This window comes from Podarcis vaucheri (assembly GCF_965113315.1).
Source record: "Podarcis vaucheri genome assembly, chromosome: 10".
Classification (NCBI taxonomy): domain Eukaryota; kingdom Metazoa; phylum Chordata; class Lepidosauria; order Squamata; family Lacertidae; genus Podarcis; species Podarcis vaucheri.
The window spans coordinates 8,658,457-8,686,156 of record NC_138748.1 but is presented as its reverse complement, the minus strand read 5'-3'; the positions used below and the strand labels follow the sequence as shown (position 1 = coordinate 8,686,156).

Genomic DNA, 27,700 nt, shown 5'->3' with positions numbered 1-27,700 from the left:
GCAGGGCTCGGGGAGCTGTCGGGGGTGGCTGGTGCAAAGGGAGAAAACGGGTGCCATGATACCAGCCGCGGTGGGTGAGGAGAGGGGGCAGAGGCTTCTCCGGAGAGGCGCTAGGGACGGCGGGGCCCAGGGGGCGGAAGGACAGCGGGGGTCGCCCGCCCTCCCCTCGACCGAGCCGGGGTGCGGTGGCAGCGGTGGCGGGGCTCGGAGGAAGGTCCGCTGGTCGGCGGAGTCTCGTCGGCAGCTGTAACTGCGTCAGTCCAAGATGGCGCGAGGTGTCCCTGGAGAGGGAAGGGAGCCGCACGTCCGCCGGAGGTCATGTGACCGCGTTGCATTCTTGTGTGGGGCTTGGCGGAGGACCAAGCTGGCTGAGGAGGAGGAGGCGGCGGCGGCGGCGTTCGTGGCTCTTCGGCTTGACAGGGATGTGAGGGGGGGGGGGAGTCCCTTTCCGTGCGGTCGCGGCGGTTGCCTTCCTCTTTTCACATACACGCCCCTCCCCCCTCCCCCGCCCGCGTCGAGCAGCTGTTCAGCGAAGCGTCTTTTCTTCCTCCCTCGAAGGGCGTCGACTGTTTTGACAGGGACCTCCCCTCCCCCCACAGCCGCCGCCGCTTCTGCCAGGGAAAGTTCTCGCTCCCTTTTTTTTTCCACGCGCGGGGGGGGGGGGAGGCGGAGCGCGTGACGCCCGCGGCGGCTTAAAGGCGGCGGCGGGGGGGGGGGAGAGGGACGCGAACTGCGAGCCCGTTGCGTTCGCGGGACTGAGAATGCAGAGGAACTGTTGGACTCCGGAGTAAAACGCTTCCCCTTTTTTTGAGAGGGTGGGCTCGTGTAGCTCGGCTCAGTTTGCAGTTCTGTAAAACGAGGCAGAGGTAGAGTTGGAAGGGGCCCCGAGGGTCCTGTAGTCCGACCCCCTGCAGTTAGGAATCCTGCCCACGGGTGGGGATCCACTTTGCTAACCGGCTTGTGCGACCCGCATCAAGGCCTCTCTCTTCTCGCCAGCTGGTGGTGGCGCAGAGTGACTCCATCCTTCAGTGTTTCCCGGATTTCCAGGCACCCACCCACCCTGCCCCATCCGCGCCTTGCAAGGGAAAATATGACACACTTCACGTAGTCCGTGTTGGGGATGCAAGGAGGAAGTTGGTCATCGATGATAGCATGGTGGTTTTAGTGTGGTGCAGCTGCCTTTCTGTGAAACTAATGAAGATCCTGGTATCCCTCCCCTTGCAGGGAGATTTCTGATCTCCATTTTAGGTTCCATGGATGAGGGTGGTGAAGGAGAGGCTAAATGTAACAGGATAGACCTCCTTAGCTACGCTCTTTTTGAAGAAAACACATGACTTGGTGCAACCTAAAGTGACAGGGCACATTCCTAACCCGTCAGACTGGACATATTTGACCATATCTGGATGTGGCCTGACTTTTTTTTAATGCTGTTAACTAATCATTAGCAAGGGCTGGAAATACCCTTGGAACTTGCGTGCTCTTAAAAAAAGAAGAACCTACATTCTTCTAGTCCAAAATATTATTAGGTTGTGCTGCATGTACTTGTTGCTGAACTGCATTATTAATCCTAACTATCAATAGGTGGATCTTGGATTGTTTTGGTTTTACAGTGGTAACATTTAAAAACAGACACCTGAACATTTAGCCTCCCCCGCCCCCAGTGTTAGGACTATTTGGGGATATTAATCTAAAATATATAAGCTGAGGGTGAAGCCCAGTTGCTTACATAACTTTATTTTGTTGCTAAAGTTATCTGCTTTAGTTACAGCTCTGAAGGGAATTTTTTTTAATAGCATACAACAATGGGGAATTCTTAAAAAGTGTGCTGTTTGCTTTTCCATGGTATCGAACAGAATACAAGTTTTAAAACACTGTAGGAAGTAACGTTTAACATGGTTTTTTTTGTAGATTTTAAAATTGTAATAGATCTATTTGAAGACTAATGTTTCAGGAAGATGCAACCTTGACAGTGTCAAACCCAGCTTCCCTTCAAGTGTTAGACAAACAGTGGCTTGCATGACATTTCCTCCTTACAAAATTTGCTTCACACTGGGATGATTGAGGGGAGAGGGAAATAAAAGAAGAAACTGGTAAATTTGGTAACGAACTCTTCTGAGACCATTCATACCTATTGTCAGAATAGTTCAGGACCAAATTTACCAGTTTCTTCTTTTATTTCACCCTCCCCCCATTTGATTACTAACCATTTTATAACCTTTTGCTTTTAACTTTGTTTGTTACAGGCCCACTGTGCCCCCAAAAATGTTTGACTTGGATTGGTCTGTTGTAGGTGGTATTATTGGCAGTTTCAACTGTTTATGAATCCTGAAGCCTAAGTAATTAGATAAACCTATTCTCCTTCATTGCTAGCTTGGTGACCAAAACTACTTCAGCTTGTTTGTGGACTTGGTGAACACAACAGAAATACAGTAATACCTGGCATGAAATTTGATAGTCATCATCAGCACAATCATGATCTTGAAATTTGCCCATTAGTTGAGTGAAGTTAGTTCTTCGCTTAGAATTAAAAGCCAAAATGATAGGATCTGCTCCTTTGATAGCTGTAATAAACCACATGGAAAATCCCCATATACCCAGCTTTGGGGAGGAGGAGCCACTATTGAAAAGTGGCAGGTGTTTAACTAAAAGCACCATATTCCCATAAATACTGTGTTATGTACCAGGTGCTAATGATGGTATTATTTATTTGTAGAGGCAGCAATTCAAGTACAGCGGAGAAGTACAGCTGAATAAGAATTGATTATTTTAAGTGTTACACGAAGAGTAGAAACCCTTGAGGAATTTCAGTAAGTCAAAAAATGACTAGTATTTCAGACAGAGAAGTCTTGAACTCTGCCAGATATCAAAGGAATACTCTTAGTTTGTGTGACAGAATCATCAGGTACAACCCAAAAACATCAGCCAAGAACAAAACCAGTTCACTCAAGATTCTGATTCTAAGATACACAACTGCTTTTGTGGAGACTGACAGACACAGCTCATGTGAACGTTTATACTGAAAAAAACCATTTGGTGAAGTGGAACTCTTGAAGTTACATCCTGACTGAGAAGTGTCTGATGGGTGGGGGAAACATAATGGACTTGACTTCAGCCACAGGGTGTTACTACCACCATTGGTTTATGTGCTTCAGTCATCCTGTTTCATTGCCATTTATCTTAGCCCATAACCAAGGACACCCAGATCATCAAGGCAAGATGTTCAATTTCCACAAGATAGGCGAGTATCTGGGTGAACCTTTAGCCATTATGCAAAAATGCCCATATTCAGAAAAAGTAATATACCAGTATATTTTGAGAGCTGGTAATTATAGGTGAAATAGCAGGGAGAAGTTGAGTTGCTTCTCTGGGCTTCCCTACAAGGTTTTTGGAGAGAAACGGCACAGTGACAAAATGACTTCCAACAAGATATGGCGATTTGTTCATACTCGATGAGTGTGATCTGTGTTCAAGAGCAATGCAAGGTGGCCTTGGGACAAATCTCTAGTTCATGGAAATTTTTAGACATCTGATTGGTTTTCTAATGCTTTGGGGAAAGAGTTGCTAAATTAAGTGCAAGAGAAGTGCTTCACAATCCAGCATGCTGCAGTGCATCCAAAATAATTCATGTCACATTTGCAAGTTACTCATAAGCATTCACCTCCACAGGCAGTACTTCAAAGGTATTGCAAGATGCTCTTCCAAATAGTTGTGTCTGTCCTTGCAAGGTAAGCAATCTGATTTAGATAATCAGTTACTCAAAAAGCGGAAGCTATAGTTTGGGAAACACCTTTCTGAAGTTGGTGTTCCAACAATAAGGGCCAGCAGTGTGCCCCTGAGTGGGCACAATTCCTTCCATGCCATGAATGGCACATAGTGTGTAATTAATGCAAATGGGTTCTTTCCATGCAGTGAACCCAGCTCCAGAACCCAGGAGAACTATTGAATTTTCTCTTGTGAAGGACATTGTGAATTTCCAAAAACAAGATGTACTGCCTATTTTGTCTAAACTGCTATAGGTTTGCTCAACTTTTCTGTGTGTGGGTGAATGTAACAGGAAATTTGGTGGTGGTGAGTAACATAGTTTGCAGTAAAAAGACTGTAAGAGAATAGTATAATTGTTACTCGGGCCACAAAAATGGTTCATACTTCACCTTGCTGTTCATTGTGAACACTTGAAATAAAGCCAGTATAAATTTCTTTGTTTCCAAGCAAAGGCAGTCAAGTGAAATTGGCATTTGAGCCAAACACTTAGAACGGTGGGTGGGGAACGTGTGGCTCTCCATATGTTGTTGGACTCCCAAAACCATAATCTCCAGCCAGCATGGCCAATGATGGGAGTTGTTACTTTCTGGAGAGCTACAGGTTAGCTATCCTTGAGTTAGAGTTAAACTCTAGAATGTCACAGCTTATACAGAAAGTATAAAAAAACACCACCCTAGGTATTCAAATTCTGTCTTCTGACTATTTTGAGTGAAAGAAGGTTCAAGCTGGTTTTCTCTCTTCAGCTATGCCTTCCTTGAAAGATGTGGGTATATTTAGCTGAATTGAGAAACCACCTGGTGGCTTCCTCTCAGCTCAGTTCACTTGGGTTGCCTGTATGTTTACCACAGCTTCAAAAAAGAGTGCATTTGATTTGGACAAGACATTTTTGTATTTGTACTGAACTGTGGAAGGAATATACTGAAAACAAATATGGCCAGGCAAGCAAATGTAGTGCGTACTGACTTTAGAACATAACATGGTTTTGGAATAGAAATAGACCACATCTTCCTACTGAAAAAAATGCAGATATTGTGGCAGGCAGATTGGATGTTGTGTTGGAGAATTTTCAGGAAAATCTATTCCACAGATGTGAATATCCTGTGCGCACTGTGATCCTTATAAGATGGACAAGTTTCTTTAGGAAGGCTTCATGTACTTTTACCTACAGAGGTTAGGTGGGTGACTATGAAATTGATTTCTCAGTAGCCCTGTCCTGGTTTCGGAATGCCCTCCCCAGGGTAATTTGCCTGGCACATACTTGTAAGATGTTTACATACCAGTTGAAAATACTTTTGAGGATTAGCGATCTCTGCTAACTCTTCCCTGCTGGTTGTGTTCCTGTTGTGATGTCTTACCGTTTTTTTTACTCCCAACTTTTTTTACTGTGTTTAATCTTTTCTGCAGCTTCAAAAGTGGGGCATTCCATGCAGTGCAAGAAGAAGCCCTTGTTCCCTTCTTCATTCCCAGCTTGGAGCAGATTAAGAGTGAAGGGTAGCTTTGGCTCTGTTTGGTGGCTACTTGGAGCATCCAGCAAATGCAGATAAGCTGCTTGCTTCACCTTCGCCCTCAAGCTCAGAGGTGATGGTGAGAAGAATATTAACTTTCCTTTGTATTTGCCAGGTGCCCTGAATGCCTGCCTCCCTGCCTCCCTGCTCTCCCCTTTGAGGCAGGTGCAGAGAACTCTCTTTGCCTCCTGCAGCTCCAAGACTGTGAGGAAGCCTTAAATACATCACCTTTAATAGAGGCTGGCTGAGATTTGCTGCGGTGAGCAAGTTTGAGCCTCCCCCCCCCCCGACAGGGAAGACCATAGAATGTAAACAAGGCCAAAACAAAACAAAACAAAAAAAAGACGAGAAAAAAATAATGCAAATTTGGGCAATGGGATTCTAAAAGCGGTATGACCATGCCTTCTCATTGTAGTCTGAGGTTTGGTTAGATGCAGGTTTTTGGTACTGGAGGATTATTTAACTTAAGCTTGTCTGGTGTTTAAAAGCAATTTTCATGTTGCTACTTCTGTCATTGTTATTAAGGCTATGGGAAAATGTAAGGCCCACTTGACAACGCAAGGGATGAGCAGACTACTTTGGAAGCATTTATAGGTCTTGCTGCTTGCACGTCAGGGTTTTAGGAGCTGCTAAAACAATGCCAGTAAGTATAGCCTGTTAACTTTATAATCTGAGATACTGTTTTTCACATCATTAGATGTGCACACAAGTCTGCAACTTTGGGGGAACAAATAACGGTGCATCACCTTTCCATAGTGAGGTTAACATCCAGAACTGTGACAAACCTGGATTGCGAGGCATCCTTGGTGATGGTGGACAGGAGCATTGAACAGCTCCCAAACTGCTTGTTTGAAAAGGAAATCATACAAGTGCATGAGGGTGTTCTCAGCATCTTGCAAAGCCTCTGAACTTCAATCACTTGTATCCCAGCTAGTGCAATCCTGAATTACTTCAAGAGAATGAAATCAAGTAATTCTGTACTCTTAACTTGGGAGCAAGTGCCATTCAGCTTGATTGGGCTGGGTTGATACGTATAAGGTTGCACTGTAAGACAGCTTCTCCGATTGTAAAGTAAATTGAATGGCAATCTACCAACAAACTAACATTTCAAACCACAAACAATAAATTGTGGTTTATTCCTAACTGTTTAGTAGATTGCAGCTGGGACCAATTGATAAAGCTGGGTCATGCTGGATGTATGTATTTGAATTATGGCCTTCAAAACATTCTGTGGCTCCAGTTCAACTTATTTTGAGAGGGGGGAAATGTAAGCAGTAATGTTAGGAACCTAGCATTAGTGCTTACTGCCAGAATTCCAGTCTTAAACATGAACACAACTACTGTACTGCTATCTGTTTAAAGAACGGATCTGTCCTCTTGTTCAAAGTACCAAATACCAAATTATTTGGACTTGAGGATACCTGGCAATGGTTGTGATCCCATACAGCCGCTTTTAAATATTTATAATGGTAAGGAAATGCTGTTTATCATAGACTAGTGCAGCCACTACATAATGCAAGACTGAAACCTTCAAATTGAACTTGGGAAAAAGTAGGGATATCTATGGCACCATATCATTTGCATTCACACACTTAATCTCCAAGGGCTCGCAGAAAAAGTGAAAGCGTGTGGTGTCTAAAAGACTTGAAGCAGGCTTGGAAAACTTGCCATCCAGCAACATATTGAAGGCTACAACTCTTTCCTGAAAGAGCTCCCATGACTAAACTGGGAAGGCATCAGGGAAGTTGAGCTTCTTGTTTCTGGAAACCCCTTTTGGAGTAGCAATCTGAATACCCTTGTGAGGACAGGATAGGCCTTGGGGACTATCTTAGTTCTAGTGAAAGCCAATTTGGAATAATTCTTAGTGTGTCAGACTAGGAACCTGTCAGGCAACAGCATAGGTCTGGATGCTCATGAGGTTCACTGGGTGACCTTGGCCCAGTTATTGTTCTTACCTGTCTCGTGGTGGTTAAGATAAAAGGGGGGGGGGAGAGCCCCATATGTTACCTTGAACCCTCCTTTGTGTGTCCTAGGCTTTCTGTTTCGTTGAAACAAAAAACATTTTAAAACAAAAGTTAAAGGGGGGGGGAAATACAACTTAATCGTTCATGTGTAATGGGGGGGGGGAAATCCACAAGTGGTAGGAACCCATAATCTGAAAGCATTAGAAATACAGTCCAATGTAATTGTGCAACATTTTTATGCAGTGTCTGTTGGGTAAGGAAGTGTTTGGTTATGCCTCCCTTATACGAGTTGCCTAATCCGTTCTGTGAAAGCCCACAGGAATTTCTCAGCCCCTAGAGTGCTGCTCCTTGCAGCCCAAAAGGTGCTTTAGCTATTGATAGATGGCCCTACTCTAGAGATCTAGAACAGAGATGGGGAAACGTTTTAAGCCTAAAGGCTACATTCCCTTCTGGGCAACTTTCCAAGAGTCACATTCCAGTGTGGTGGGTGGAGCTAGAGGCAAAGGTGCGCAGAGCAGCAAATACAAATTTTACCTTTGTACGGTAGGCAGGCTAGTTTCCACACCCCTCTCTCCACACCCTTCTCTCCAGGTAAACAAAAGGCATTATCAGAGTTCAAGGACCCATTCCAGCTAGACTGGAAGAAGGCGTGAATCTGCCAGTGAGGGGTACAGCATGGGGTATTTTTAGAGTCAGCTATTCAGGAATCGTGTGAGGCACCAGCTGGGGAGCCAGCAAAAGAAGAAGGCTCAAGAGCGAGGGGTGTGGTGGTGGGACAATGATAATGAGTGGTCAGAGGGAGCAGACTGGGAGGAGGAGGAGGTGTCGGAAACAAAATAGGCAACAGGGTTTAGTGAGAAGGAAGAGGCTGCAGCAGAGAGCAGTTCAGATGCAGAGACTGGAGAGGAGGTTGACCAAGAGACAGCTGAGACACGCTGCTGAAGAATCCAGGGAGTGTCCCCCTTCTGCGACCAGCTCTCTCTCCCCCCCCCCAGTCTCCTAGAACACAGGAAAAAATGAAAAGAGCAGAGCAGAGATTGGTTGTGTGCAGATGCAGTTTGAGACTGGTGGGGAAAACCTTGGAGAGAAGGAGCCTTAGAGCATGTTAGGAAGGCAGGGACCTTCAGTCCTTGCAACTGCCTCATTGGAGCAAGACCTAGTGGGAAGAGTTGCTGGGATCACGAGGCCTGCACTGTTTTGGTTTCTGTGAACGGCGTTTCCGTGCGCTGCTCTGGCTCACCAGAAGCAGCTTAGTCATGCTGGCCACATGACCTGGAAGCTGTGTGCAGACAAATGCCGGCTCCCTCGGCCTATAGAGCGAGATGAGCGCCACAACCCCAGAGTCGTCCATGACTGGACCTAACAGTCAGGGGTACCTTTACCTTTATATTTATGGTGGAGATAAGGTGGAATGAAACAAAATTGGAGTTCTACTCCCAAGAACAATGGGCTTTCAAGGATAGATAGTGGAGAAAAGTTGAACTCACTCCTTAACAATGTTTAATTTCAGAATCTAAAATTACCTAACTGCACCACTATATGTTAGAGATTGCATGGGGGGGGGGAATCAGTAGCTGGCCGGCTTATGTGAACCACTGTAAATAAATAGTGTACTTCTGTTCTGCACCACCTTAATCAGTATGCAAAAATGCAAGATTTCAACAGATTCATTTTGCTACATCAAGCTAAGTTTGAATTGCCAGCAGTTGCAGGGTGTGTATGGTGAATAGGCCCTGCCATTACAAAGTGTGAAGAAAACATGAGCCTCTCCCCTATCATCCACTAGTTCCAACTTGTAGAAATGCCCCCGAGTGCAGAACACTAAATGACTTGCTAGTTTTGTCCCTACTTGTGTTTTCCTTCTGGACATTCTTGTGACAAACATTTACACCTGGTTGGAAGAGTTCTATTCCATGTGAGCTTGGCACTGCCTTCTGGAATACCTGTACGATTCCATCTCTTGCTACTTTCAAAGCCCATCTTTCCCACAAAGCCTTTGATTCAACAGCCCAGTTCCCCAGCCCTATTACAGTCAAGCCTAAGCAAATGGAACTAACAATTGCGTGTTCGTTCTGCTCTTGCCCTGCCTCTACGTCCTTCCTCTTCTCTGCCTCCTTCCAAAAAAAGATTAAATTTGAGATTGCAAGGGCGTTGGGCAGGAACATTTCCCCTTTTATGTGTTAAAGCACCATGAATACTGATGGAACGATATATTGGCGTACAGACAACCCCCAATTGGTGTGGAGGTTGCATTCCTGCCCCCCCTCCAAGGGCAGGAGAGAGGGGAATGACTTTCTCCCCTTGCCCATCCTCTCTTCATGCTGCTCCCACCACCATGGCGGCTGCTCTAGGAAGCATGTGTATGGTTGTCCTAGAATATATTTGGTAATATTTTTGTAACTAGCTATATTTATGCCTTCGCTTTATTTCCATCCATAATTGACAATTGGGACATGTATCCTATTTTAAATGTGTGTGTTTTTTTACTTCTCCCTTCTGTGAAGGTGGTGGTACTACCTGTAGGACTAAGAAGACTTAAGTTGTTTAGGGCTTTACACAAAAAGATGAGCACCTTGAATTGGATCTGGGAACAAACAGGAAGCCCCTGTATCTGCTTTAGAACTGGAGTTTCATTACAGATATTGGGGGCAGTGGTGGTGTGATTGAGACTCCCTTGTTGGCTTTGCTGAAACTGATACTGGGTTCATAGAGATGGAAATCTTGTTTGGCATAGAGGAATGTTAGCAGCAGGGGTTGAGGAGGGAATTTCCTTTTGAGAGATGTTCTCCCCCTCCCGCCATCAGGAAACAATTAGGTGGCAGCCTAGTTTCAAGATTGCTGTGCTTCCTGTTACATCTTTGGAGCCTTTTCAGTACATAGGCTGAGTGACAGGCAGCCTCCTGTCACAGCGTCTTACCCTTCTCTAGCAGTGTCACTCACACAACTTCACTGGAAGGGAAACCGTGATGAAGAAAATTTGCCAGTGTAGTGTTTGCAGCTGTACAAAAGCATCTGCCCCCCTTTTTTTCTAAAGGGCTGCAATTTTCCCCTCACCCTAATGGCTGGAGGTAGAAGAAACATAAGAGGTGCACATATTCTTTTCACCTCGATCAGTGTGGTTGCAAAGCTACATTTGTTTAATTTCACCCTGTCCCATTGAAAGCGCAGAAGGACATCTCCCTCTTTCATCTTCTCTATTACAGCTGTCTTAGCAGAGTTGAAAGTAGAACAATGTGGATTTCATTTCTGGTAAAAGGAGGATTTCTTCAGCCCTAAGCTACATTCTAGATGCCCGTGTATTAACCAAAGTAGCCTCAGGTTTTGTTGCTCTTTTCAGTGGCAGCTTTTAGATTTGAATACCAGGTTCAAATCTCTCTTCTTCAAGCCCAACTGGTGACCTTGGGCAAATGGCTGTCAAAACTGTACACACAGCAGTTTAAATTGGTTTCATTGCATCCCACGTGTGCATGTTTTTTTGCATCGTCAACATGATGTCCTCATCCAACTGGCAGCCTTCACCGCTCCCCCAATTTAATGTGGATTTTCCTGCTCTGAACAGTATGGGGGGGACATACAGTTGTATATGGCTCAACTGGGCATACTGAAGTGAATTGTGTGGGGTGGGTTCTTGTGTTTTGCTGGGTGCCATCTAACACTATATTGCCTGCTACTTTGGTGAGGGTGCCCCTTCACGAGTGGGTGGGGGGCAGGTGTGACACTTATTATTATTATTAAACTATATTGTATAAGTCTGATATACCAGAAAACCCATATCTCATTTTTTTTTTTAAAAAATGGCTATACATGTAGGTAAAACAGCTGCCTGCATTGGTACGTGTGTGGTGCATACAAAGATGAAACTTGGGCGAGCTCTACAGTGGTGCCCCGCTAGACGAATGCCTCGCAAGACGGAAAACTCGCGAATTTCCTATGGGCTTGCTTCGCAAGAGGACAATGTCTTGCAAGTTCCTGCTGGTTTTTTCCCTCCCCCCCTTTTTTCTAAGCCGCTAAGCCGCTTAGCAGCTGATCCGATCAGCAGATAAACCGCTAATCCGCTAATCCATCAGTGGGCTTGCTTCACAAGACGAAAAAACCGCTAGACGAAGAGAATCACAGAACGGATTCTTTTCGTCTTGCGAGGCACCACTGTACTAGGAAGAGTTGTGCAAGGTCCTGTCCATTAATCCACCGTCCCCTTTCTCCTGCTGGAGTAAGCTGTATTCTCCTTTTATATGCAACAGAAGGAGAAGAACACGTGATTTGTTCCGAAAGACAGGCTTCAAGTTCTTCAGACATTAGAAGGCTTGAAGAAGCTGTTGTCCTGCTAAAAGAACAAGGCAAGTTAAAGAATGCAGACCCAAAGGTCTTTACGTGGTTGACTGCTCTAAAATGCGCCCAGCCATTCTACAGAAAGTACAAGTTTAAAAGCAACTGAGAGAAGCAATAACACAATAAGATAGAGAAAAGAAGAAAGAAAGAAAAAGACCCACGGGGAGGTAGAAGTTGATTTTTCTGTTGCTAAGATATTTTTTCCTGTGCAACTAAGCAGGCAAATACTGTAAACAAAAGCTGAGACTTTTAGCAAGAGCAAACCACAGCTTGTGCTACCGCTGTGCTTGCTGCTGGACAAGGCTGTAGTAATCTCAATTTCCTTATCTTTTGCTTAAATTTAATTACCACAATGAGGTGGGAGTTTTTCTCAACTATGTCTAGACTTCAAAACACTGGTGTTGGGGAGTTGATAAAGAGTTTTGGCCTTGGAGCAGGGAGGAAGGATTTCAATCCCTGTCCAGCTTTCAACTCGCTGAGTGAGCTCAAGGCAGACTTTTAACTCTTCCTTACCCTCCCATACTTCTCAGAGCTCTTGAAGGCAGCAAAGGGAGTTCTCTGAACTTGTCAGAGAAACTTTCCATTTTAAATTCCATCTCTTACAGACCCCACCCCCCTTCATCTTTCTTTATTGCTGGCTTGCATAGCCGAAGAACACCGAGACTGAACATAAAGTGAAACTGGCTTCTCCCAACTTATGCCTCTCTGTGTTCCACTTCTGGAGACTGGGACAAAGCAGTCCTGCTTGCTCTGGCATGGTGGCAAATAGGGCAGAGCGGAATTTACACCTGTTAGTCTTGCTAAGCCTTGGTTCATACCTGAACTTAACCCCAACATCAAGCAATGACCTGCACCTGTGAAAGTTCCAGGCAGAGCTTTACTCACCTAAAGATCAACATACTTAGCCTGCAGCAAGTCATCAAGTGATATATATGCATGGGTGAATAACCCCTTAATAGTGCAAATAAGAATTTTTATTCACGGACTTTTGAACTGTTCATCAATAAATGAGAAACAGCAAGCACTCCCATTTTATTCAGTAAGGTCTGGCTAACACCCCGGGTATCCTGCAGTTGCCCTCTAGAACACGGCCGCGGTTTCCTAGCAGACAAGTTAATGTGAAGAGTTTTGTAAACAGGAAGTTAGAAAAACCACAAAACTTGCCGCCTTACGGGGTGATAAATGGTAAGTCAAACTGAAGTTTTGTTTTTCAGCTTTGTTTTCATGTATTTTCACAAATAAATGGTTTTGGCGATAGGCCACCAAAGAGCTGAGAGCTGATGATATTCCTCCTAGACAGTAATGAAAATTCAGGCACCCTGTTCTCTTGAGCTGCTGCGCCTTCAAGTATTGCCTGCCAGTATATAATAACAGACTTAGAACTGGAATGAAAGATGTTAGAAATACACTCTCCTTCCTGCAATAAAACTGAATAAATGCTGTCGTATGTGTCTGGCTATTTACTGAGGACTTTGAAACAGCTCACACAAGCTCCCAAGACATCCTGTTCACAGAAGCAGCTGACAGGAATGCCTATTGTTCTGCTTTGCTTTTGTGCCTCTAATCTGATTTTTCAAGGGCTATGTGGAAACTGCAGCTGGAAAGGCATTTCAGAACTTCCTTGGCACATCCCTGTGCAAGCAAACAAATGGGGCCCTCTACTGGTTAAGGGCACCGTCTTGTTAAAAAAGTAAACACAAAGCACAAACTGAACTCGACAGGAACAGCGGTTTGCTCATCTTTTAATCCAGCCCCACAGCTATTCAACACATTGTGGCATTGCTCAGTGTAGCAGCACTGGCATAAAATAAACCAAGTGGATCACACGAAGTGGCCGAGTTGACATTTGCAAAAGGTTACCCACTGTTTCTTTAGCTCCTGAGCTTTGAGAAAGGGTTTTGCCATTCCTTCCCTACAGTACCTGTCTTCATTTGCTCTTCTCCCCTGCTGGAAGGTATACAGAGGAAGAAATAAGTGATAACGTACCTGTGACCCAAATACTGTTGCACTCCCACCACCCCCAGACTGCATGGCTAATGTTCACAGATGAGTGGAACTGAAGTCCTTGTTCCCCAACACTGCATTTCAGAGTCTCCGGTTTCTTTTAAAAGCAAGAGGGGGGAATGGGAGAGCTTTGTATAGAGAGTTTTGTGTCTTTTTTTGCCTCTAATAAACAATCGGAGAAGCCCGGCCCCAGGAAATGCAAAACAATATTAATAGGCCTCTTGCTGCTCAGGAAGTGGATTCTTACATAACAAACTACGAACTTGCAGTTTAAGCCACTACAACGATTGTTTTAAGAAATCACTCTGGGTTGAAGCATTTCCCCTCTGGGAAAAAAGTGCCCAATCTATTCTTGTATTTCTTCCTCACATGCACAAAATGACCAAGGGAAAAAAGTAGAAACTGAAAATACAATTAATTTTTTTAAAAAAATCATTTTATAACCATTGTCTCATAACCGGTTTTGCTTAATTAGAAATAGGTGTTGGCCCGTGCATAAAAAATGTTTTATGGAGTGCTGCAAGTTGTAACTTCTTAGGATCAAGCCCAGCAATTGCAAAAAGAATGCAGCCACCAAACCCTTTCTACTTCAGCGTTTCTCTGATTCTTACACTTTCATGCTAGGTCTTCTGAAGATTGACACATGCAGAGTGCCAATTCATTATCACCCCCACAGCTTGTCCCTTTTCTGCATATGAACCTGCCCCAGAGCCTGAGATCGTTACTGGAGGCTCTGCTTATCACTTCCAAGGAGGGTGGTTTTTCCTGCAGTAGCTTCTCCATCTATCAAACACTTTCCCCAGGGAGATCTACCTGGTGCCAACTTTTTCATTTTGGCGTCAGGCAAGGAGGTTTGGGCTTCCTAAGTAATTTGGGCAGTGCCTAATGAATACACAAGTTTTTTCATGCACTTGAGAGTTGGGGTGCTAGGGCAGGGGTAGTAACTTGACGGGGGGACACTGTGCTGCTGGAATAGTACGCCCACCTTTTGTCCCCACTCTGCACTTGGCTCTCACCTGTGGCTCCTAGAAGCAGCCCCACCGCAGGAATGACTGACCAGCTGGCTAAAGCAGGTGAGGGTAGCCAATGTTATCTAAAACCTTTGGTGGCTTAGGGACTCTGGCAGGTTAGACAAGACCAATAGTGAGTCCAGTGGTTAAAGTGCTTTCTGCATGTGCTGTAGAGGGGCAGATGGGGCTCATCCACTGGGAAGGCAGCCCATCTAGAAGAAGGAAAACTGGTCCAAACCTTCCCCTGCCTTGTGGAATAGCACAGCTCTCCTAGGTAAAGGGACCCCTGACCATTAGGTCCAGTCGTGACCGACTCCGGGGTTGCGGCGCTCATCTCGCTTTATTGGCCAAGGGAGCCGGCGTACAGCTTCCGGGTCATGTGGCCAGCATGACTAAGCTGCTTCTAAGCACACGGAAACACCGTTTACCTTCCCACTGGAGCGGTACCTATTTATCTACTTGCACTTTGACGTGCTTTCAAACTGCTAGGTTGGCAGGAGCAGGGACTGAGCAACAGGAGCCCACCCCATCGCGGGGATTCGAACCGCCGACCTGATTGGCAAGCCCCAGGCTCTGTGGTTTAACCCACAGCGCCACCCGTGTCCTTACAGCTCTCCCAACCACCCATTAAAAGGTAAAGATCCGTGACAGTTCAGTCCAGTCGTGAATGACTCAAGGGAGCCGATGTTTGTCCACTGACGGTTTTTCTGGGTCACGTGGCCAGCATGACTAAGCCACTTCTGGCAAAACCAGAGCAGCGCACGGAAATGCCAACGGGGACCTTCTGACTGGCAAGCCCTAGGCTCAGTGGTTTAGGCCACAGTGTGACCCGCAACCCTATCCATTAAACGCCTGCAAATAGGTGATCTCTCTGACTCTCTTTTCCCAATTGCAAGTTCTCCCATCTTCAAGTGTAGTGATTTATAACTATCCCATAAGAATGAATGGGACATGTTTGCCTAGGTAGGAGAATCTACAAAACTCAGGTTGATCCTCAGTTCTATGTTCTTCTAAAAGGGATACATTTTGGGACACCACTAATTAGGTGGGGGATAAACCTGGTCCTTGTCATTGCTGACACCGGCCAGTAAGAACCTATCCTGTCCCTATCTGCATAGTGGGGAAAGTCGTTCACCAACATTAGCCTCAAAACCATTTAAGGGAGATTTACAACATTTTCTCTGTTCCATAAAGAGCCTAAGATGTATCTTGCTAATGGTAATAATGGATGAGCAGGAATTTGAACTCTTCTCTTCTGGGCAGTGGCGTAGTGTGGGGGGTGCAGGGGGGGCCAGCCGCACCAGGCGCAACATCTGGGGGGGGGCGCACTCGCAGCTCTCTGCCCCTACTAAAATCCACGGGTTAGGGAGCGCAAATTACTTGCCTTGCCCCGGGTGCTGACAACCAATGCTACGCCACTGCTTCTGGGTCCAGGTAAAACATCCCAGACCATACCAATGCTCTTCTTAAAACACAATGGTGAGTGGAGAGATCTATGTAAACAAAATACAGTATTGTGCCTGAAATAGGGATGTCGAGATTCTAGGGAGATGTCAGGTGCCCTCTAGTGTTCCTTTTTGTTAGAACACACACAATCCTTCCCCTTTTGTCACATTCATTGTGCAAAAGATATGTATATTACATTTCATCTCGTTATTGTGCATAGTTTTATTTAGCTTGGGTGCACTGCCACTATGACCACCCATCAATTAAGTTTTTAATGAATGGACGATCTGCTTTTTAACCTATTCAGTTAAATGTGCACATTATCACAGTCTTGGTATAGGTCCTATCTGGAGATATTGGAAAAAGTGTGACGTAACTAATGGTTATTCGGTAGATATTATTAATATTATTAAGACTGGCAGGAGTCGTAGGCATACAAAACAAAATAAGTGAACAACACTAATGTCAAATGTGGAAGCTAAATTCATATGGAATTTATGGAATCTTGCATACGGTTTCCTCCTTTTTAGACCCTTTCTTGTCATATCTTTAAAAAGCAAGATGAACAAGTATAGGATAGCAGTGTGGGGGAAGGATTATCTTTCAGAGAGTGTGGGGAAATGGTTAAAAAGCCCTTCCTGTGCCATGGTCCAAGTTCTGATTTTATTCCCCTTGCCATGACTGAGATTTAAAGAATAAAAACTATGCATGCTAAATACTTGTATATTTAAATCAGGTCCAACACATTGGCTGGATAGTTATTCCCTCCTCCACCACCAGAAAATGCAGGAGAAAACTGAAAGTCAAAACAAAAACGATAAATAAAAGGGCAGCGGCAGCCTTGTGCAAACTGTTTTATTATTTTGCCACAAATATAACATGCAACTCCCTCAGTTAACCTTTCCATTCTTCCATAAATGTATTTATGCCTCCGTTCCTCCTTTTTTTATCAACACACTAACTTCATATTCACATAAATGGGGAGAGCCAGGCTTGTGATTTTCTGCGGATCAAAGAGCTTGCCTGTTCTCCTCCCTCTTCTTCTCAGCCACTTCCTTATTTGTAGATTTATAAATCATTCACCAGCTGTCCTGACATGGGTCCAGGTTTCCTTATTTTTAAACTCCGCTCCCCCCACCCCCAGTAGCAGTACTAATTAACCAATCAAGCCTCCACACTAGGAAGAAACTTAAATTTCCACTGCAAGAGGATAGCCCCATAAGGATAACTCTGTGCAGGGACTTTCTGCTGCCTGAGAGGAGACAGGTTGGCCATACCCCATATTCTGTGCAAAGAAGCTGGCGAGATGGGCAACTGAGTTTTATTTCAACACAGGTGACACACTCCTGGCGGTAGCAGACGAGCCAGCAGGGAATGCAGCAATCTTTGATAATATTTGATAACATATGTATAAGAATGTTTCATTCAACAGAACCCTCTCCCAGCTGATAATACAAGTGCCTATCAATTAAAAGTTCTAATCAGCTTCATGTGACCAGTTCTTTCTGCTATCCTAATAGTTAGTCTAACTTTATGCCTTCTCTTCTCCTTATGTCCTTTAGGCTAAGCCTGTGGTTAGGACTAGGGCTATATGAGAAGCTGGAGCAGAGGGTCCTGATTTACTGGACCCACAGCCAGAAAGGCCCCCAGACTTTGAGTTTTTGTTAGAGAGAGAGAGACAGTTTGTGTGTCTTGTACTCCTAAAAAGAAAGTTACGAAGCAAAATGTTTAGGTACCTTATCAATTTCTTTGAGCTGAGTCAGCCTGGCTGCTTCCACCTTGCAGTGTTTTCATCCAACAAGTGACCTCAGGAGTCTGATGGGTAAATGAGTTGTTCGGACACTAGGCACTAGGAATTCTGGTGGTCCTAAAGAGATGCTTCTTATCCCTCCCCTTTAGTGTACTTTTCCTGGTCCTGAATGGGTTAGCTGTACCACTGAAGGACCAGCTGTGCAACCTGGGGGTCATATTGGACTCACAGCTGTCACCAGAGTGGTACATGCGCTGGTTATCTCCCTCTTGGACTACTGCAATGCGCTCTACATGGGGCTACCTTTGAAGGGGACTTGGAAACTACAACTATTCCAGAACGTAGCAGCTAGACTGGTGACTGGGAGTGGCTGCCGGGACCACATAACACTGGCCCCCAGTATGTTTCTGAGCACAATTCAAAGTGTTGGTGCTGACCTTTAAAGCCCTAAACGGCTTCTGCCCTGTATACCCGAAGAAGTGTCTCCATTCCCGTCATTCAGCCTGGACACTGAGATCCAGCACCAAGGGCCTTCTGGTGGTTCCCCTACTGTGAGAACTGTGGTCACAGGGAACCAGGCAGAGGGCCTTCTTGGTAGTGGTGACCACCCTGTGGAACGTCCTCCCATTAGAGGTCAAAGAGATAAACAACTATTTGACTTTTATAAGACATCTGTAGGCAGCTCTGTTCAGGGAAGATTTTAATGGTTGAGGTTTTATTGTGTTTTTAATATTTTGTTGGGAGCTGCCCAGAGTGGCTAATATTATTATTAGTATTAGTATTCCTGCTTCTGTCTTATTTTTTAGTTCTTGGGAAATCCATACTTTGACCTTTCTTTCCATCCATCCATGATCAGGTACTCCCTAGAAATGTTTTTATTTCTGTAAACATAACTACGCAGTAAGTATAGATAGATGTTAGAGAAAATTCTCCAGATGGCAACCGTAAAATGTGGAAAACTTTGCAGATGCTTAGGTATGTCCCCTGCTGTGCAGAAGCTAATGGTCAGGCACCTGTTAAGAATTTACTGTGGTCTAAACCACAGAGCCCAGGGCTTGCAGATCAGAAGGTTGGCAGTTCGAATCCCCACGACGGGGGTGAGCTCCTATTGCTCGGTCCCTGCTCCTGTCAACCTAGCAGTTCGAAAGCATGTCAAAGTGCAAGTTGATAAATAGGTACCACTCTGGCAGGAAGGTAAACATCGTTTTCATGCGCTGCTCTGGTTTCGCCAGAAGTGGCTTAATAATAATAATAATAATAAATTTTATTTATATCCCGCCCTCCCCAGCCGAAGCCGGGCTCAGGGCGGCTAACAGCAATAAAACAGTATAAAAGTATAACATAAACAACACTCTAAAATCATTCATTGTAAAATTAATTAATTCAGGCCACTGGCAATCATTGGGCCAGAGCTCCGCGAAGATTGCCGAGGGAGGGAGTCAGGCTGTGCCCTGGCCAAAGGCCTGGTGGAACAGCTCTGTCTTGCAGGCCCTGCGGAAAGATGTCAAGTCCCGCAGGGCCCTGGTCTCTTGTGACAGAGTGTTCCACCAGATCGGAGCCACAGCCAAAAAAGCCCTGGCTCTAGTTGAGGCCAGCCTAACTTCTCTGTGGCCTGGGACCTTCAAGATGTTTTTATTTGAAGACCGTAAGTTTCTCTGTGGGGCATACCAGGAGAGGTGGTCCCGTAGGTACGAGGGTCCTAGGCCGTATAGGGCTTTAAAGGTTAAAACCAGCACCTTAAATCTGATCCTGTACTCCACCGGGAGCCAGTGCAGCTGGTGTAGCACCGGGTGAATGTGATCTCGCAGCGAAGACCTCGTAAGGAGTCTCGCTGCAGCATTCTGCACCCGCTGAGTTTCTGGGTCAGTCTCAAGGACAGCCCCACGTAGAGCGAGTTACAATAATCCAATCTGGAGGTGACCGTCGCGTGGATCACAGTGGCTAGGTCAGGGCGAGAGAGGTAAGGAGCCAACTGCTTAGCTTGGCGGAGATGGAAAAATGCCGCCTTTGTTATAGCTGCAATCTGCGCCTCCATGGAAAGGGAGGCGTCGAAGATTACACCCAAACTCTTAACAGATGGTGCTGGCACTAATTGCGCACCCGCAAGAGATGGGAGTTGCCCCCCCAATCCCATATCGCCCCGTCCCAGCCACAGGACCTCTGTCTTCGAAGGATTTAGCTTAAACCGGCTCCCACGTAACCATCCAGCCACAGCTTCCAGACATCTGGTCAGTGTATCTGGGGCCGAGTCAGGATGGCCATCCATCAATAGATAGAGTTGGGTGTCATCGGCATACTGATGGCAACCCAGCCCAAAACTCCGGACAAGCTGGGCGAGGGGGCGCATAAAGATGTTGAAAAGCATCGGGGAGAGAATTGCACCCTGAGGCACTCCACACACCAAGGAGTGGCGTGATGACAATTCCCCCCCAAGCGCCACCCTCTGTCCCCGACCAGAGAGAAACGAGCGCAGCCATTGAAGGACTGTGCCCTGGATCCCCACGTCGGTAAGGCGGTGGTCCAGAAGTTCGTGATCGACCATGTCGAAAGCTGCTGATAGATCTAGAAGAATCAGCAGCCCCGACCCGCCTCGATCCAGCTGTCTACGAAGATCATCTGTTAGGGCGACCAGAGCCGTCTCGGTCCCATGACCAGCGCGGAAGCCGGACTGGAATGGATCCAGAGCCGATGTTTCATCCAGAAACCCACCAAGCTGTTCGGCAACCGCTCTCTCAATCACCTTACCCAGGAACGGAAGATTCGAAACCGGGCGGTAATTGGATAGATCTAAAGGATCTAATGATGTTTTCTTTAAGAGCGGGCGCACCACTGCCTCCTTCAGTTCCCCTGGGAATGTCCCCGTGCCAAGGGACAAATTGATGATATCCCCCAGGAGGGCCCGCACCTCGTCTGGACACGCTCTAATCAGCCAAGACGGGCACGGGTCAAGAGGACAGGTGGTGGGCTTTCCAGCTCGGAGGAGTCTGTCCACATCGGCTAGGGATATCCGGTCGAAGTGGTCCAATACTGGGCCCGAGGACAGTTGAGGGGCCTCCAGTTCCTTTATTGTATCCAAATTGGCAGGGAGGTCATGGCGGAGCAACAAGACCTTCTCCGCAAAAAAGCTCGCAAATGCCTCACAGCTAAGTGTCAAATTGTTATTTAAATTTGGCTGTCCTGCAAGGGACGTTAAAGACCTGATTATACTAAATAATTGCGCTGGGCGAGAGCTAGCGGATGCAATGGAGGCCGAGAAGTATGACTTCTTAGCAGCCTTCACCGCCATCTTGTAGGTTTTCATAAAAGCCCTATAAGATGTTCTTGAGGCTCCGTCACGGGCACCCCGCCATACTCGCTCTAGCCGTCTGAGGTCCCGCTTCATTTTCCGGAGCTCCTCGGTAAACCAGGGAGCCCGGTTTCTGCGGGGTCGCAGAGGGCGCTTAGGTGCGATCTCATCGATGGCTGCCAGGAGTTGGCTTAGTCATGCTGGCCACATGACCCAGAAAAACTGTCTGTGGGAAAAAGTTGGCTCCCTTAGCCAGTAAAGTGAGATGAGCACCACAACCCCAGAGTCATTTGCGACTGGACTTAACTGTCAGGGGTCCTTTACTTTTACCTACTTTTAAACCTGCCCTCAGTCCATGGAGCAGAGTGGACCTATAATTAACAGACCAAACACTCTGATGGTGTTTCCTGCTTGGCAGGGGGTTGGACTCGATGGCCCTTGTGGTCTCTTCCAACTCTATGATTCTATGAAATACAAGCGGATGAGAAGCTCCAGCTCAATGTATGCTATAGACCAGGGGTCCCCAAACTTGCTCATGGATCACCAGTGGTCCATGAACTTCACTCAGGTAGTCCACAGCACATCCATGAAGAACAGCAGGAGCAGCAGCTACGCAGAAGCTGTTTAATTCTAAGAAGCTGATGGTCCACCTGGAAGGTGAGCAGGGTGGACTGGAAGTGACAGGAGGAGCCATTGGAGAGGAGTAGCAGCCAGAAAGACAAGAATGAGAAGCACATCCATCACATTAAACATTCACATTGATGTTGAATTGTGTTTTTGTTGCCTCTTCTATTTCTGTTATGTTTTATCTATGGAATTCAAAGAGAAGCAATGGAAATTGAATTGAAAAATCATACAGTATCTAAGCACAGTTTTTTAAATAATTGCCACTACCAGCAGAAGAGCCATAAAATGGTCTGCTAAGACCCTCAACAATGTTCAAGTGATCCACGGGGGACCATAGCTCTGGCCTGATCTTCAGTGGATAGGTCTGGTTGCATATCTTGGTCTAGCTTAAGCTGGAGAACCACCAGCATTTGGATTTTGTCTTCACTATCATTAAAACCTTTGGGCTTATTCTTTTTTTAAAAAGAAAATAAAAGAGAAAGGAGGAAGTCAGCGAGAAGAGGAGGAAGACACATAAAGGAAACAATTAGAAGCAGGTCCCCTCTGTTGCAGGTTGTGGTGAAAGAGGAAAAGGCTGGACTGCTTCCAAACATAGTACTGAAATCCCAGAATAGGTTATTAACACAGCCTTTTCCCCTAGTAAGTAAAGGTGCAGCATTTCCATTGTAAAGAAGATAACCGCATGTTTGCACAGTTAACAACAGGGCAGAAGGCAAACAAAGCCCTTTTTTCATATAGCTCTGACTGCCAAACAGCTAGCTTGGGGTAACTGTGTTGGGTTGAAGGCATATAGCCAGCCTTTAGCATTATTCACTAACATTATGCCTGGGTAGAGACCTCTCCCCTTAACCCTTGCAGGGGATACTGACAAAGGGCCAGGGGCCAAGGTTTGTCCAGAGGCGGATTAGGGGAGCACAAGGGATGCCACAACTATTATTTAGAATGGAACTAGGGCTGCCATACATCTGGATTTTTCTGGACATTATTGGGATTTCAAAGGTGGAATTGAGGTCCGGAGGGAATTTCTGAAAGGCGGCGCTTTGTCCTGGATCTTAGGCAAGTCAATCAAAAAATCAACAATTTTGGTGGTTTCCAAAAAAACCCAAAAAACTAATTCAGGACGTCCTGGTTTTTACTTTTTGAAATATGGCAACCCTAAGAGGCACCACTGAAATCTGAGAGCCCAAGTTCCACCACTGAGAAATCCCATTGGCACTGGCACTCTGGATTAATTATGGGAAGTGATTAGGATGGTTCAGCAGGGGAAGAATCACTGGGGACCCACGAGCTGGACTGGTGGGGGAAGAGAGAACAAATTGCAGGTGGAAAACGTGAAAACAGGGTGGTCACAGTCTCTCTGATGCAATATAGTGAGAATAGATTTCTCTGTCTTCATCACAGCACATGTTTGTACCTACTGTGGCACAAAAGTCAAAACCGAAGCAGCACGGGAAGCGCCCATCTATCGCGGCCATTAGCTCATCTGACTAGCAGTGGCTCTCTGAAGCTTCAGCCTTTCCCAACCCAACTCAGAGATGCCAGGGACTGAATCTGGGACCTTTTGCATGCAAAGTGTGTGCTCCGGTACAGAGCCACAAGCCTTCCACAAAAACAGCTTGCGACTCTTCCTGTAGGCCATTATTTCAACAGCATCTGCCATTTCCAATTGCAAGATGTTGTCATTAACCATATGTGTGGTCTCTGGCTGTTTGTTCTTTCAATTTGTTTACTCCCATAGAAGGCTTCTTTTGGTTGGAAACCTCAGCCTCACTCCAGAAACCCCTAGCAAATGCCAAATTCCATCCTTGCTGCAGGCGAAAGATCACCAGTGCGCAGGGAATTGTGAACAGGAGGCTGCCAAAGCAAGAGAGAAGCAGCCAGTTGCAAGCCAGTGGCCTCCCCTTTCTCTCTCAATGAGTGACCCCCCAAAGAAAGGGGTGAACAGTTTCAGGAATGCCACGATTTATGGGCACATTTAAAGTAAACCAATGGTGCACTTAGTGCAGTGTGCCACATCCTTATTAAGCGCACTAATGGAAACATTAAGGCATCAGAAAACAGAAGCAAAAATCATTATTTTCTCTGTGACGCACAGCACAGCTACAGTACCCGGCTCCGCCAGAGCACTCAGCCTCATCCAGAAGAAACGATGTCGTGGAAGACTGCAGTGGGCTGCACGGTGTAGGGAGACGAGCCTTTTGTGTGCGGCATCACACATGCGCTAATCATGCCAGACCCCTACAATTTTGGAAGACTGGTATCTCTGACTCCAGATATGCTAAAGTGGAAGTAATACAGGGAAATCATGGGGTGCCCTCACCTTCGTTGAGTGGGTCTGTGCTACAGCTGAAGAGGTCAGCACTATGATACTCTGGTAACCTCCAGACTGGATGGTCCCAACATGCTTTTTGTGGGGCTGCTCTTGAAGATGATTTGGAGACTTCAGGTGGGTCCAAAATGCAGATTTACTGGCTGGGGGATCCATTTAGAACTCAGGTAACTCCCCCCCTTTTTAAAGTGTTCAAGGGTTAATTTGTTTAATCATTTTTTCGATACAAACATCAGCCGCAAAAGACATACAACAAAAACCATAATAACAATAATAACACAATTTGACAATTCAGATTTGAATACACTGATATACCTACGACTACACCTTTTTAAACAATATTTTCCCACCTCTCCTCCCCCTACTTCCCACCACTATCCGCCTTATTACTTAAATATTCGTTCCAGATTTCTTCATATTTATCCATTCTTATTTTGCGTCGACATGCAATTTGTTCGTATGTAGCTAATCTGTCCATATTATCAATCCATGTGCTCAATTGAATCTTTTTGCGGCTCTTCCAATTCATCAAAACAAGTTTCAGGTAACTCCCATTTTAAAACAGCTGCACTGATTGTCAGTTTATTTTCTGGGCCCAATTCATGGGAATGGGAGGGATTTACAAGTCAGCCTAAAATGTAAAGACTGCAGGTTTCCCTCTCCTCACCTCTGTCCTGCTATCAGGGATTCATTCTGCAGATTTCCTAGCCCCAGATTTCCTAGAGCCAGTGTGGTGTAGTGGTTAAGAGCGGTAGTCTCGTAATCTGGGGAACCGGGTTCGCGTCTCTGCTCCTCCACATGCAGCCGCTGGGTGACCTTGGGCCAGTCACACTTCTCTGAAGTCTCTCAGCCCCACTCACCTCACAGAGTGTTTGTTGTGGGGGAGGAAGGGAAAGGAGAATGTTGGCCGCTTTGGGCAGTGATAAAGCGGGATATCAAATTCAAACTCCTCTTCTTCTTCTTACAGCCCAGTTCAGTGGGACTCACTCCGAAGGAAACGTACACCGCTTTAGCCAAACGCAGTTGTATCATTATGTCCTCTACAATTCTGTCACCTTGGGAAAAAGAACGGGATTGCCATCCTTTGTCAGCACATGATACAGAAGGAGGACACTTGGCACGACAGGAGGTAAAAAATAGCTTGGTTCCCCATTGCTGAGAAATTGAGGCAAGATGGAGGCGGCCATTCTTCACTGGCTCGACACCCGGCTTTTGCGAGGCAAGCTGCAGCCGCTATCCATCTGTCAGCCTCGAGACATGAGAGAGGGAAGCACAGAGAAGACCCTGGTGGGTTGAGAGTATACTGTGCAACGAAAGGTGCTATTGAAATTAGCTGTCATGAAAAATTTAATGCAACCCACGCCTAGAGTATCAATAATGGATCTCTCCATCTCCGGAGATTATATGGAAGCAGGAGAACCTCCAGCATCATGCCCGAGGCAATAATTCAATTTTGCAATCGAAAGAACAGTAATACCTCTACTCTTCTTTCACAGCAGTGTGTTATCTAGCATCAGGCTTATCTCGAAGAGCAAGGCTTGCTGATTTGTTACACGGAACACACAAACAAGCTGCCTCTAAGCATATGCAAGTGTTTGCGTGGAAGACTGTATGCTTGCCAATTTGGGCAGCTCAGCTATTGTCCGTGCAGGTTCGCAGACAGCATGCTCACTGAAAGTTAGTTAAGAAGGTAAAGGTACCCCTGCCCATATGGGCCAGTCGTGTCCGACTCTAGGGTTGTGCGCCCATCTCACTTAAGAGGCCGGGGGCCAGCGCTGTCCGGAGACACTTCTGGGTCACGTGGGCAGCGTGACGAAGCTGCTCTGGCGAGCCAGCACCAGCGCAGCACACGGAAACGCCGTTTACCTTCCTGCCAGAGCGGTACCTATTTATCTACTTGCACTTAGGGGTGCTTTCGAACTGCTAGGTGGGCAGGAGCTGGGACCGAAAGACGGGAGCTCACCCCGCCGCGGGGATTCGAACCGCCGACCATACGATCGGCAAGTCCTAGGCACTGAGGTTTTACCCACAGCGCCACCCGCGTCCCCGAAAGTTAGTTACCTGTGAATAATTGCACGAGTGTGCATCTGGGCTATTTGTGTTCGCAGGTACAAAGAATGTACACATGTACACATGTGAGACTGCTGATGCCATCTTCACAACCCCATGAAAGGTTCTGCACACTGCAATACACTGCCTTCTCCTACAAAGAAGATTCTGCCATTCAGACGGGGCTTCAGCTTCCAATGCCTCAGCAGTTTTGATCCATGATAGGCAGCTCTTGCAAGGCAGCTGTGAACCACAGTCCAAACAGTCGTAGACTAGCTGTGTTGCACGCTCCCCATCTGCAGTGGCAGACCTTGGCATCTAAAATTTCAGTGGTGGCCTGTGTGACACCTAAATCTGCTGCCCATCGCCCCTCACCTTCTGTTAGATGCTGAAATATACTCAGAGTCGAGAGAGGATTTCATGCTCTTTATTCAGCTCATAGTGGTGAGGAGCAATGGAAGTTCCCCCAGAATGTCTGCTTTATATACATTATTTACACAATGGGCCCCACGTGATTGGCTAATTCCGGGATTCTCCTGTAGGCCAATCACGTTGCGGATTCACTTCCACCTGGAGCTGGATTGGGTGGCTCCTGTGGACCAATCAGACTGCTGCATTCTCAATCCTATTGTTCTAGGACCAATCAGACTGCTGCATTTTGGATACTATTCAACTCAATACATAACAGATGCCATAGTTGCAGCACCCCTTGCAGCACCCCAGAAGTTCTGCAACCGGGGCACCCATCACTCTTCCCTGGTTCTACATTTGCCATTTGGAGCCAATGTACAGTTTGGTAGCAGCAGAGGGGATGCTGGTAATATTTGGCTTCTGTGGATAACTTCTAGATGTTCTCATGCTTAGACCTGGAGGCAAAATGCAGCCCTATAAGCCTCTTACATGGCCCTACAGACTCTTCTCCAGGTAAGACCTTTCACCTGCTTTGCTTAGGCTTGCCAAATGCCTGGAATTTCCAAGACATAGGCAGAATTCAGCTGTTGGCAACAGTGTCCAGGTGGAAATCACTGAATTGTCTGGGAAATTCTGGATGTACTGCAACCCATGTCAGAAGTTTAGTTTTTGGCAAATTTCCTTAAAAATAGCTCAAAAACTTTTTTTTTTTTAGATTTTGCAGAAAAAGCTCAACAACTTTGGGGCAAAACTAACAAAGCTCACTTTTTGAAATATGGCAACCCAAGCTTTGCATCACACCTTGTTTGAGTGTTTCTTCCTGGCTGGAATTTCATAGAACTCTTGATGACGACTCTTGCTTGCCTGGACAGAGGACAGAAAGACCCATGTGTACAAACTAGCTTTCTGTACATGGATAAAATTTACATTCCGCCCATTTTTGCCTTTGGCCCTGCCATCTCCTGGAAGGTTTCTCAGAAAGGAATGTCGCCTCAGGCTGAAAAAGATTCCCAACTCCTGCTTTAGACAATGACTGTGAACCCAAAGCACTACAGAAAAGATGGCTCTACAATGAAACTAAAGAAGCTTAAAGTTCAGAGCTCCTATTCCTGGAGGGGCCCCAAAAGCTACTTTAGTTCACATTGCTTTTATAAATTGACTAAAAAAATGCATCATGCCCGCATATAATATTTCCCTATTTTTTTCTAATTTTCACTCCCCCTCCATA

The 27,700-nt window shown here is 46.0% G+C and overlaps 1 long non-coding RNA gene across 6 annotated transcripts; it reads left to right on the top strand.

Annotated features, from left to right (window-relative positions):
* Window positions 1-321: 321 nt before the first annotated feature.
* LOC309541737 lies at window positions 322-11,009 on the top strand. 6 transcript variants are annotated; one of them, XR_014223859.1, is made up of 4 exons: window positions 322-3,238; window positions 4,850-4,937; window positions 5,383-5,526; window positions 5,965-11,009. It is a non-coding gene; the product is annotated as an uncharacterized lncRNA (long non-coding RNA). The 6 variants fall into 6 exon arrangements; XR_014223860.1 differs by lacking the exon at window positions 5,383-5,526 and adding an exon at window positions 5,167-5,346; XR_014223855.1 differs by lacking the exon at window positions 4,850-4,937 and having other exon boundaries at window positions 6,024-11,009.
* Window positions 11,010-27,700: the final 16,691 nt, after the last annotated feature.